The sequence below is a fragment of the Triturus cristatus genome, chromosome 3_2, assembly GCF_964204655.1.
Source record: "Triturus cristatus chromosome 3_2, aTriCri1.1, whole genome shotgun sequence".
Taxonomy (NCBI): Eukaryota; Metazoa; Chordata; class Amphibia; order Caudata; family Salamandridae; genus Triturus; species Triturus cristatus.
Window position 1 is genome coordinate 795968830 of NC_140584.1, and position 13154 is coordinate 795981983.

Below are 13154 nucleotides of genomic sequence, written 5' to 3' on the forward strand. Positions count from 1 at the left end.
CATGTTGTGTGACTTTACCTTCCAGTGTGATTCTCAAATAAACACTATTTGATGGTACATAATCATGTGAGAACATAAGTACAGCAATGTATCTAATTATTTCTCTGTGCATCTTTCCAACACATGGTTCAAGTAAGATGGACAAATAAGGTAAGACCTTTTTACCCACGAGATCCTACTTACCCTGATGAAGGCCCAAGACCCTGTTGGACTACAGATAGTGGCGAAAACATGGTAGGAAGGATGAGGGAGATATCATATCTATTTTCCATCCAATAGTTGTTTTCAATCCTGCTCGGTGTACCCACAGAATAAGGAGATATATTTAGGGTTTACACCATAGTAGTTTTTATATTTGATCTGGATCCTGTTTCTATCCAGTACCGACTTCTTTGATCTCTTTCACCTTGAGGTTGAGACCACCTTGGTGGTAACATCCAATTAAGGTGCGACGGATCCGCCGATAATGAAGCATACCACAATTATGTGGGTGAGGCCTTTCCATCCATTTTTCTCACATGATTTCATCAGGTTAATGGCACCCCTTTAGTTAAGATAGCTGGGACTGAGGTTCTGGACTTTTAAGAGTCCAGAGGTGTCAGGGAAACAACACCCAAAGACCCCTGAGTTCCTCCTGTCTCGGTGCACAAATAAACAGAGACACGGGCTTCTCGATGGTGGCGTCAAAGACCAAGGTTTATTTACTGCAGGGACACAGAAGTCATAGGAACCACACAGAGGCAAAATCTACGAGACTGTTCGAATTGCATTAAGTGGGTTGTTCCTTAAATACACGGAAAATGTCTTTAGGCAACATTACACTAATATTTTCTCATGCCCAACCCGGTATCCCAAATAAACAGTAAATAGACATCAAACAATAATTAGTCGTAGGTTTTCGGTATTCGATCAGGTCCCCTTGTCAGTTTTCCATTCTTTACTCGATCCTCCCCATCATAAAAATCGTAACCTCCCCATTGTAAAAGTCCAGAAGGAGAGGAGCAGAGCCAGGTGCAAAGGATTGAAAGTAGGATAAGAGTTGTTTATGGATCATAAACGGGCATGGCTCCCGTCTTCGGCCTTTCAGTCAGGACAACGGACACGAGAACCAGTATAACAGGACTGGCCTCAGGCAAGGGAGGCAGCTTGATTCTGCCTAGTCATGCAGCGTCAGCCTTTCTCGGGGCTCAAGCTTACGTGTCCTTAACAAGGTGACTCTGTCGGGGTCATTGCCCGTTCATTGACTATGTGAGGGCAAGAAACAAAATGGATGCCGTAACTAAAATGGATGCCATGACTTTACAACAGAATGCCCTATTTCTCAGTGAATTCATGCAAGTTGCGTAGCGAAAACACTGTCATGTATGTAATGGATCATTTGCGGTTCATTGGTACCAAAATCATGTCAGTACTACGATACCGATTTCACGGGTTCGGATCGCTACAGAACCTCAGACCGTCCTTTTGCCCTTACATAGGCAATAACTTACTCTCTGTCGGAGTCCATTTCTATGTTCATCAGGTCACTGATATGTTGTTGAAGCATTACTCTATCCCGTGGCGTATCTCTAAAAACAGGTGGTCTTCTTACGCATGTTGAAATGCAGAGATTACATAAGGCAGGACCACACTGAACAATGAGACAGCACGAAAATAAAAATACCAACGCAACACCAGTGACTATCAGAACCTTCCATCCCCACGCAGACAACAGGCTCCAGAACCATCCCATTAATGACCAGTCACCTTCCTCTACATGAATAGAGTCAGAGATTTTGTGTAACTTAGAGATGGCCTTGTATACCGTTACAAAAGGGGGTGGTGTTTGTTGTAACGCTTTTCGCCCTAAGTGGGATGGGTATTCCCAGACGTGGGACCCGTGCTCACTACGCCACTGGAGTCAAGCTATCCTGGCTGATGATGGCTGATTGCCAGAAACCGGTCCTAGGATGCTTGATTCCGGTCCAGGGAAGACATGGCTTGGCAGTTCGGGCTGGACTGTTCCCATGAGGCACAGGGTCAAGACTGATTTGCATATCGCCATGTCTAAACTGGGGTGGTGTAGTGGGCAAAAGAACGATGGATTTAACCCAGATCTCTTGACTGGGGGAGAATGTATGCATTGTCAGCATTCCGTCCATCATTTGTTTGTTGTAACGCTTTTCGCCCTAAGTGGGATGGGTATTCCCAGACGTGGGACCCGTGCTCACTACGCCACTGGAGTCAAGCTATCCTGGCTGATGACGGCTGATTGCCAGAAACCGGTCCTAGGATGCTTGATTCCGGTCCAGGGAAGACATGGCTTGGCAGTTCGGGCTGGACTGTTCCCATGAGGCACAGGGTCAAGACTGATTTGCATATCGCCATGTCTAAACTGGGGTGGTGTAGTGGGCAAAAGAACGATGGATTTAACCCAGATCTCTTGACTGGGGGAGAATGTATGCATTGTCAGCATTCCGTCCATCATTTGTTTGTTGTATACCGTTGGCGCATTATCTGGGATAAAAACACAACAACTCGATTGGATCATTTTACATACTCCACCTCGATCTGCAAGTAACACATCAAGAACCATACGGTTCTGTAACGTCATGAGGCGATCCGCTTGAAGCTTCGGTGATAGTGGATTCAACTACCCGTGTTAGTTGACGTAAGTTTCTACTGTTAACCATAGGCCCCCAGAACGGAAGGAAACCTTTGAAGAAGTCTCCTGCTTCTTGGCCAGCAGTATCTTCTTTACTGAAAACACCTCTCACAACTCTAGTTTTGTGATAGTCCGGTGCAGCAGTGTATGTCGGAGGTAGCAGTTGAGCGATATAACATGAGCCTGAGAAGTCAGCAGGCAGCCATGTGTATGCTCTGTCTTGGCAAACAAAATAGGTAACCTTAGCAGCTAAGAATGCAGGGGAAGACTGTGACGGGAAAACATATGTTTCGATACAGTCACTCTTTCCTAGTCGAGCTTTCGGATTCCTCCCATTTCCTTGCTAACAGACCTGACCTTGGTGGGGTACGACCCAGATCGGAGTCGAGCTTTTACGTTTGTTCTCACCCAGAGTAATGCCATATTCCGTAACATTCCAACCTATGTAAACTCGCAATTAATCCTTGGGAATGAACGGAGTGTTATTGACATCTCTAACATGTCAGTGATTCCTTTTACCAAGGCTCTATTAGCAGAGTTATTCCGAGTGGAACGCGGAGGTCGTGGAGGATAGGTCTCTAGGGCATAAGAGAACATGGTCTGAAATGCCCAGAATGATCCATTTTAACTAAAGGGCAGAACCAGATAAGGGATGCCCTTGTCCATGGTATGTGGTATCAAGCCACACACCCAGCAGTTTGTTGTGTTAACTACTAGTTGATGTTGGTGCAAGAGCTGAATGAAAGTGTTATTTATAAACTCAGAGCGTCGGGCTTGCTCGTGGGCAGGAAAAGGATGGAAAGAATGAAGAGAAACAACAGTCGGAGAAACAGGAACATGGGGAGATACTGTAGATGTAACCGGTGTAAAGATCAACTGAATACTAAAAATAATTCTGCCTACCAAAGTTATTAAAACAATTAGAAGTGTCAAAGTACATTGCATTAGAAAACATTTGCTATATAATATGTCATATAGCTTTGTCTTGTGCACATTTATGACATTAACCCGTCGCAGTTCAGGAAGCTCCATCTTCTACAACCGTTCGCAACGGATGGTTTGTACCTGTTAAAAACTTGCCTCTGTTTACCCCGGGAGTTCCCAAGATAGACAGAAAAAAACCGACCTTATGTCTGATTCCCTGCAAATTAAAACAAGGCACACGTTACGACCCTACGGTAACCCAGATGGCAAGGTGAGAGAACAAAAAAAACAAAAAGATAAAAATTTAGAGCAAACTTCCTGACTGAATGGAATGCAGTAAGATCAAAACAGTTTTCAAACAGAAAGGTAATTATGCAATGTCATTAGTTCATAACATGAGAACGTAGATTATATCTGTACTTTCCGGGTCTTGTCTGGTCTTGAAATAGCTGGTCTACAGGTGCGGAAATGTTCGACTCCACAGGTGACAAATGTTCACTTTGTACAATACTCGGTCCAAGATTCAAAGGAGCGGTTCCTGCTGAGGTGTCAGAGTTCTGTGTTTCAGTTCGTGGGTGGTCCGTTATATACTCTGCATCACTGAAAGGGAGGTGCCTAGGAACAGGTTCTGTCTCGGATACGCCAAATCCCTGTCTAACCCAGTTGTCATAGGGAAGTGGGAGAGGGACACGTTTCGTATGGCTAGCGTGCACCCAATTCTTCCTCCCAGCTAGGCGTACAGCAGTTCTTGTTGTGAGGAGTACCTGGAACGGACCCACGAATCTTGGCTGGAGGTTCCGAGTTCGTTCAAAGTTCCGTACTACAACTTGGTCGCCTGGTTTCAACGTGTGGCCTGGACTCTCTGGCAGTTTAGGCAAGGATTCGAATACCTGTTGATGAATAAGGCTTAATTTAGCAGTCAGATCATAAAGATAATCAATCAACATTGGGTATTCAATCTGTTTGAATTCCTTTGGCCTGGGGACTCCCCAAACATTAGCAGGACGACCGAACACAATCTCATATGGGCTAAGCCCTACTCGAGAGTGTACAGTCGCTCTGGTGGACAATAGAGCTAAAGGCAGTGCATCTGGCCAAGATAGACCAGTGGAAGCTTGAATTTTAGCAAGTTTCAGTTTCAGGGTGCCATTGTACCCTTCAACCAAACCCGCTGACTGTGGGTGATTCGCACTGTGAAATTTTTGGGTAATACCCAAACCCGTACACACACTCTTCATAACTTTCCCTACAAACTCACTTCCATTGTCCGACCAAACAATCCGTGGCATACCATACCTGGGGAAGTACTCTTTAAGGAGGATTTTGGCAGTGGACATAGCAGTGTTATCCTTTAACGGATATGCCTCAATCCATCTTGAAAAGGCACAGACCACCACTAGGACATATTTAAGATTATTACACCTGTCCATGTGGATAAAATCCAATTGAATCACTTCAAAGGGACAAGAAGGGGGAGCAAAATGACCAGTTGGGGTTGGGGTTCCCTTGCCAGGATTATGCATCAGGCATATCATGCAGTTTTTCACCACTCTTTCCGCACACTTTGTAATTCCATCGTTCTTCCATACTGGAGCTAACATTTTACAGATCCCTTTCGAACTGATGTGCGCCGCTCCATGCGCCATCATGACTACTGCGAGCACATACGCATCAGGTAACATCCAACGCTGCTGTTCAGACAAATCAACCCAACACCCACTTGAATCCATTTTACCCGTTTTCTCCTTCCATTCATTCTTCTCATTTTCAGTTGCTTCATTCTGGATTGCCTTCACGCTTTCAATCGTATTCTCACACATCCCTGACTCAGCAATCCATCTTGCAGACGTTGCAACGTACATTCGGCTCGTCATGTTCTTGGCCGTTTCTCTAGCGACCTCATCAGCAAACGCATTCCCACGGCCAACATCATCCGTAATCTTTCGATGTGCACTGCACTTCACAATCGCAACTTCATTCGGTAGGGTCAGGGATTCCAATAGATCGCTGACTAACTGTCCATGTTGGATCTTAGTTCCATGAGACGTGAGAAAACCTCTTTCTCTCCAGAGACGTCCGAAACTATGTGCTACGCCGAAGGCGTATTGGCTATCAGTAAACACATTCACTCTCTTTCCCTCAGCTAAAACACACGCTCTTGTTAATGCAATTAATTCTGCAGCTTTGGCAGAATTCTGACTTACTCTTGCAGTCTCAACAATCGTACTCAAAGTCGTAACTGCATATGCGGCCGTCGCATCACCATTCTGTAGTTTAAAACACGACCCATCGACATATAAAGTGCCGTCTGGATCTAGTAACGGAGTATCTTTCAAATCAATCCGACCTTTTGTCTCTTCCTCAGTTCTAAAACAGCAATCATGGGGCTCTGAATCACTCGACTCTAGAGTAGTCGGCAACAGCGTTGCTGGATTCAATATGTTGCATCGCTTAATCTGAATGTGGTTTGCCAAAAGCGTCAGCTCATAGCCTGATAGTCTAGCACTGGTGAGGTGCTGAGTTTTCGTTCGATTCATGAGTGTATCCACAGCATGTGGAACCATGACTACTAACATGTTGTTCATGACTAGTCCAGCAGACTGTCGAATAGACACTGCAGCTGCTGCTGTAGCTCTCAAACAACTTGGCAATGCTCTGGCTACCGGATCTAATGTAGATGAGAAATATGCACAAGGCCGCTGTTTGTCACCAAATTGTTGCGTTAAAACACTCAAAGCACAACCTTCTCTTTCATGGACATATAGTGTAAACGGCTTACTGTAGTCAGGAGTACCCAACACAGGAGCTGAACACAGCGCATCACGTAAGTCAGAGAAGCTCTGCTGACATTCGTCAGACCATGGCAAAGGGCTCGGAACACCTTTTCCAGTCAGGGCTACCAATGGTTTTGCCATGAGAGAAAAATTTGGGATCCATTGCCTACAGTATGACGTAATACCCAAAAACGCACGCACTTCTCTCTGTGTGCTTGGTACAGTCATCTGTGAAATTGCTTTGATTCTCTCTGGGGTCAACCTTCTTCCCTCCTTTGACAAAAGATGACCTAAGTAGGTCACTTCTTGGCAACAATATTGCAGTTTAAAAGGTGACACCTTGTGATGTAAGTCTGACAAATGACGTAATAGAGAAATTGTAGCTGCTTTGCAAGTTTCCTTGTCATCAGCAGCCAGTAAAAGATCGTCTACGTACTGGATCAGAGCAACATCAGGAGGAAGTACAAGAGCATCTAATTGACTCTTCAATGCTTGGCTGTAAATTGAAGGGCTCTCACAATAACCTTGTGGAGCGCGTTTGAATCTGAAACTGCGACCTCCTAAGGAGAAACCAAAAATGTCTCTACTTTCCTCGGCTATCGGAATGCTGAAAAATGCATTTTTCAAATCGATCACTGTAAACCATGAGGCTGAGGCAGGAATCAACGTTAATAATGCAGTGATATCTGGTACCACAGGAAACTGTGGAATCACTATTTTGTTAACTTCTCTGAGGTCAATCACAAACCGGTAGATTGGAGGTTTGGAAGGGTCAGTACGTTTCAAAATCGGTAGAACAGGACTATTGCAGACATTTCCTCTAGTTTCCTCAATCACATCTTTCTGTATCAAGTCTTTCACAATCAGCAAGAGTGCGCGTTCCCCTTCATTCGAAATCCGATACTGTGGGATTCGTGGGAATTTAAGATTCGCTTTCAGACTTACCACATAAGGGGGAATTTCCAAGAGGCCTACATCGTTAGGACCAGTTGCCCAAAGAGTATCAGGGAGAGAACGCAGCTCCGGTGGGAGCTTATCCATCGACATATACATTGCAGAGATTACTCTTTTGCCTAATGTGAGCTGTACTCCCGAAGGAGAACAGTACAGTGTCGCATGTAGGCGTTTCAACAGATCTAAACCAAGCAAATTCTCATTACAACCGGTTGTTAGAATAAGGGGTGCTTCTAGTTCACATGGCCCAACAGATATTGATAAAGGACTAGAAACAGGATTGTGAACAGGGGCGCCTGAAAAACCTACTGAAGTGTTCGTTAAGCCAGACAAAGGTGCGCCAGGGAGTTTCGCATGCATAATTGAACTTTTTGCCGCACCAGTATCCAACAGAAACGGTTCGACCACGCCTGATGTAACTACTGCGACATAAGGTCCACTCTGATCAACTAGAACTGATACTACTCCCTCTCTTTGCCTGTGGCTGTCCTAGTACTCGTTTCTCTGAATCTCTTCATTATGATCATAATAATCTTCAACATGATACTGTGGAGATCTACCTGGTTGCGCAGATTGTGCATTTCGCTGATCGAAATAATTCGATTGGCGATCAGCCTGTGGTGTCATTGTACCACGTCCTCTACCCCTAGGAGTTTGCATAAACCCAACATTATCAACATTACCTCTCTGAGCTGGGACACCACTGGTCTGTGCGTGCAGTACCGGACACTCATTCTTATAATGACCCTCCTTTTTACAATAGGCACACTGATTCCATGCTAACTGTTGTCGGGAAAAACCATAATTAAATCTTTGGGACGTCCCTTGCTGGAAGTGTGGCTGCTGCTGAAACTGGGGTCGCTGCTGTGAATCTGACTGGTTCGAGCGAGGCGGATACGCCTGTTGCAAAAGAACTTTAGTCTTTAAATCTTTTGTTTTCTTTTCTGACTTTTCCTTCTCTTCCTTCTCTCTATTCTCGTAATACTGAGCAGTTGCAAGTATCTGTGCTGTCGTTGACACTGCCCATGCACTTTCAGAATCCTTTAACTTGTTACTAAGTTCAGGTAATAAATTAAACACGAACTTGTCGACAAACAATCTCTGGCCTCCCTCAGTACTCATATCTTGTCCACTGTGGTCTACGAAGGTCTCTTCAAATCTAGTGAAAAAGTCAGAGACGCTTTCGTCCTTCTTTTGCTTGCATGCCGATAGTTTATCCCAATTAACTCGTAACGCTGGCATCAGCGTTTTCATCAGATTAATTATTCTGCCAGGTAGGGCAGCAATCAGAGGTTCAGGTTTAGCACCGCCAACTTGTTGCGCATCTGCTGCTACAATAGCTGGCCAATCACCTCCTAAGGCGACTGGGTGGTTCTCTTGCCGAATCTTGGCCCATATAGGCTGTGGCACTACATTACCAAATAACATTTCAATGTCTGCCAAATTCATGACGCACGCCTGAACTGTCTGCGTTAACTCTTTGTAATAACCAGCAGGATTTTTACGCGGGTCTGGCAACGCTTGTTTTACTGCTAATACTTCAGCCCGTTTCCAAGGGATGTGTATCCACACTCTCTGGAATTGTGCCGGGGCAGCTGCAATACCATTAGCCGCATCAGCTTGAACTGCATCACGCCATATCGGTGGAACTTCCCTCATCGGATATTGACCTCGTTTTTTCCTAGTAGTAATCGGTGAACCATCAGGGTCCCTTGTCGTTCGAAGAGGGGAATCATCCATATAAGCTAAAATCAGTTCTATCGCTCCCCTTACTTCTGAACCTATCACCATTCCTGCGGCGAACTTCTGTTGAATATTTATCAGATCAGAGGGGACGGAATCTAAGTCATCATCTTCCCATTCTTCACGCACAAGAGAACACATCACGTCAAAAACATAACGTTGAGTTGGTTCATTCCATTGCATAAAAGTATCTAACACTCTTTGTGCATCATACTTCACAGCTTTCGACATCCACCTAAGAGCTGTCGAATCTAACATGTCTCGTTCCTGAGGACCAGGAAGCTGGCTACGTCTCTGTATAGAGTCAGAAACGGGGGTCCCAATTAAAGACCTGTAGAGAGGAGTTAAGATATTAGTTACAGAGTCGGTTATTTTCCGACGAACGGAAAGCGGAGTCAGAATGTTCATAGGGTTCGGGGATAGGGCAGCTGGAGCAGATGAAATAGTAAGGGTGGGAGTAGCAGGTAAAGCAGTTTGCGTAACGACAGGCAAAGGCGGAGCAGGCGACCCAGGAAGAGGGGGTGCCAAAGGAACATTAACTACGGGAAGGACAGGAGCTGGAATCAAAGGAAGTGGAGCAACTATTCCAGGCTGACCAGCAGCTGGCTGTACAACAGGTAGTAACTGTGGTACTGTAGTACCCTGTGCATACGGTGGAGGTAAATTCAACAGGTAAGACAACAGAGGATCCTTTTCATGATCCTCCATCGGCTTAGTAGGACAAGATGGCAATACAGGGTAACATTTATCAATTGCCAAATTATATTTTCTATTCGCCATCTCCATTGCTTTCTCAGTCTCGTTGACATGTAGCTGCCTAGCAGACTCCATTAAAGTCAACCCTTTCTCTTTCTGTTCTTTCTTCGTCTTCCTAATTTCTCTCTGTTTGGCTTCTTTGCGCCATACGCGAAAAGAATCAAACATTGCCGGCCGGGCTTTTCTCTTAAACAACTTCATTTCTAGATTGTCTAGTATTTCGGTTTCGAAGCTACCATGCGGTGGCCAACTAAGGACACCATCTTTTCTGGTGTAACGGACCCATACTTCATTATACGTAATAGGACCCACACCATGTTTACAATAGAGCTCATATGTAGGAGTTCCAATCGGAGGAACCGAACACGAATCCTCCAACCGGGAATCCCCGTTGCAACGTAACCAGGACAGGAAACAATTACTACTGGTAGTCATGACAAACAAAGACAAATTCCAACCAAAATGCGCAAAGAACTTAGGCCTACCAAAATGAACTATTACCAAAACAAAGATTATCTAAACAAGAGCAACCAATGATAATCTACGAATTAAACCAGAGCAACAAGGAACAACCAAACTGAGCGTAACCCCCTTAATACATAACTGAAATGTGGAAGACGTCACCAAGGAGAACCCGTCTACGTCTCGCCGTACTAAGGTCTGCACCTCGGGTCCAAGACAGGGCGACAGTCAGGGCAGCGGTCCTCTGTAGCCGTCTGGGAACGGGAACCCTCGTGGAAGAGATCGTCGGGCCACTTTTACGACATGCAGGGATCGATGAAGCGGGGTACCTCCCTCCGGAATCTTCACACGAAACTTCTCGAACTTTTCAGGCTTTGGACCGGTACCGGATGACGTCGCCCCACGTTGGGCGCCAATTTGAGGTTCTGGACTTTTAAGAGTCCAGAGGTGTCAGGGAAACAACACCCAAAGACCCCTGAGTTCCTCCTGTCTCGGTGCACAAATAAACAGAGACACGGGCTTCTCGATGGTGGCGTCAAAGACCAAGGTTTATTTACTGCAGGGACACAGAAGTCATAGGAACCACACAGATGCAGAATCTACGAGACTGTTCGAATTGCATTAAGTGGGTTGTTCCTTAAATACACGGAAAATGTCTTTAGGCAACATTACACGAATATTTTCTCATGCCCAACCCGGTATCCCAAATAAACAGTAAATAGACATCAAACAATAATTAGTCGTAGGTTTTCGGTATTCGATCAGGTCCCCTTGTCAGTTTTCCATTCTTTACTCGATCCTCCCCATCATGAAAATCGTAACCTCCCCATTGTAAAAGTCCAGAAGGAGAGGAGCAGAGCCAGGTGCAAAGGATTGAAAGTAGGATAAGAGTTGTTTATGGATCATAAACGGGCATGGCTACCGTCTTCGGCCTTTCAGTCAGGACAACGGACACGAGAACCAGTATAACAGGACTGGCCTCAGGCAAGGGGGGCAGCTTGATTCTGCCTAGTCATGCAGCGTCAGCCTTTCTCGGGGCTCAAGCTTACGTGTCCTTAACAAGGTGACTCTGTCGGGGTCATTGCCCGTTCATTGACTATGTGAGGGCAAGAAACAAAATGGATGCCGTAACTAAAATGGATGCCATGACTTTACAACAGAATGCCCTATTTCTCAGTGAATTCATGCTAGTTGCGTAGCGAAAACACTGGCATGTATGTAATGGATCATTTGCGGTTCATTGGTACCAAAATCGTGTCAGTACTACGATACCGATTTCACGGGTTCGGATCGCTACAGAACCTCAGGACCTCTGCTACCATATTCTTGGTGTACACCTATAATAAGACAGCACAAAACTTGAGGGGTGGAAAGCTTCAGTTAAACTCAGCCATGGTCGCCACTCTGAGTCACATTCCAGCCCATTACTTTTTCGATCGTCTCTGCCATTACATGACCAACCATATCCAAATCAGTCTTGGAACCTTCCCTAAAAGGAAAGCCCAGTCCCAACTGCCAGTCCACAGTGTAATCAGGGCAGTGTCCATGAATCCCACCTCTTTCCTTGATGCCCCACACTAGTTCAAAATCTGTGTGCAAACTTAAACATCACAAACAATAGTAAAAATCCAGTAACCAGCTATAACACGTTGTCCCGTTTGTGTCTAGAGTCCATCTGCGAGTGTAATTGTAAATTGTATTTATATAGCTACCCCTGACTAGGTATTGAAGTGCTTTGGGGCGAGTAGCATGCTACTTTGGAATCTAGATTAAAGTTAATAGGTAGTAGATTAGTACCAGGTGCTTTTCTTCTATTGCATTAGTTGTGTTAGGTTGATTCTCTTGATTTCTGATGTGTTTAGTAGAGTGTATAGTAGGGATAGAATGATGGGAATGGATTTGAAAAGGGGAAATAGTAGGTTATTTTTGAAAGCTGTGGTCTATTAGTTGGGTGACCGCTGAAAAAGGAGGGCGAAGTTTGAGAAGGATGTTTGGGATTTAATAGTATTCAGAATGGTTTGAGATGAGTCAGAGAGAGGAGGGCTGAGACAAAGGTTGAAAGAAGGTATTTTGTATAATAAAAAAAACTGAAATTCACTTATACTTACAGCTATACAGTTGACACTTAGTAAAGTATTAGTAGCTGGAGTAAACTCCTCTATATAAATATCTATATGTACCTAGAAGCAGCAATTATGACATGGTCTGATATACTGTGGCATCATATATATTCTTTCTCTCATATAAGTGTATTGCCTATAACAGGAAGCATAGTTCAGTGTACAAGACACATGTATAACCATAACCTCATCTCCTAACCTTGAGAAGCATAGTTTGTCGTGTCTGATAGAGCAGAGATTTCTCTTAACAAATTTATGACAAACAAGAAAGAAACAATTGTGACAATACTTTATATGAATGATGAGAAACGTGCTTTAGGTTTTACATTTCTGGAAAACGACAAAATGCAACCTTGAGTCAGGATACCTCATCGTAAAAGCATGCAGATGCTAGAATAGTTTATATTATATTCCACGTTTATTTTAATAGATGTGAATTTAATAATAATTTATTCATATTGATTTTATGAGTTGAAATTGCAAAATTAACAATAACAAAGAAATTCCATATGCAAAAATTTATGTTTCATGTGTTAGAAATAAATAATTATTTCATTTTGTAACGGGTACACTGAAAATTACAAAAGAGAAGTAGGTGCTACATGGGTTTTAGGTAAAGCCCTTTTCGTGAATCTTTCTTTTAATGTACCTCCTAAATATGAGTGCCTTAATAACATGAATGCAAAGAAGATTATATGTACTCATCCCATATATATGTGTAACAGTGTCAATTTAAAAAATGTTATGAGTACCCTATACTTACATGAAACAATTCTG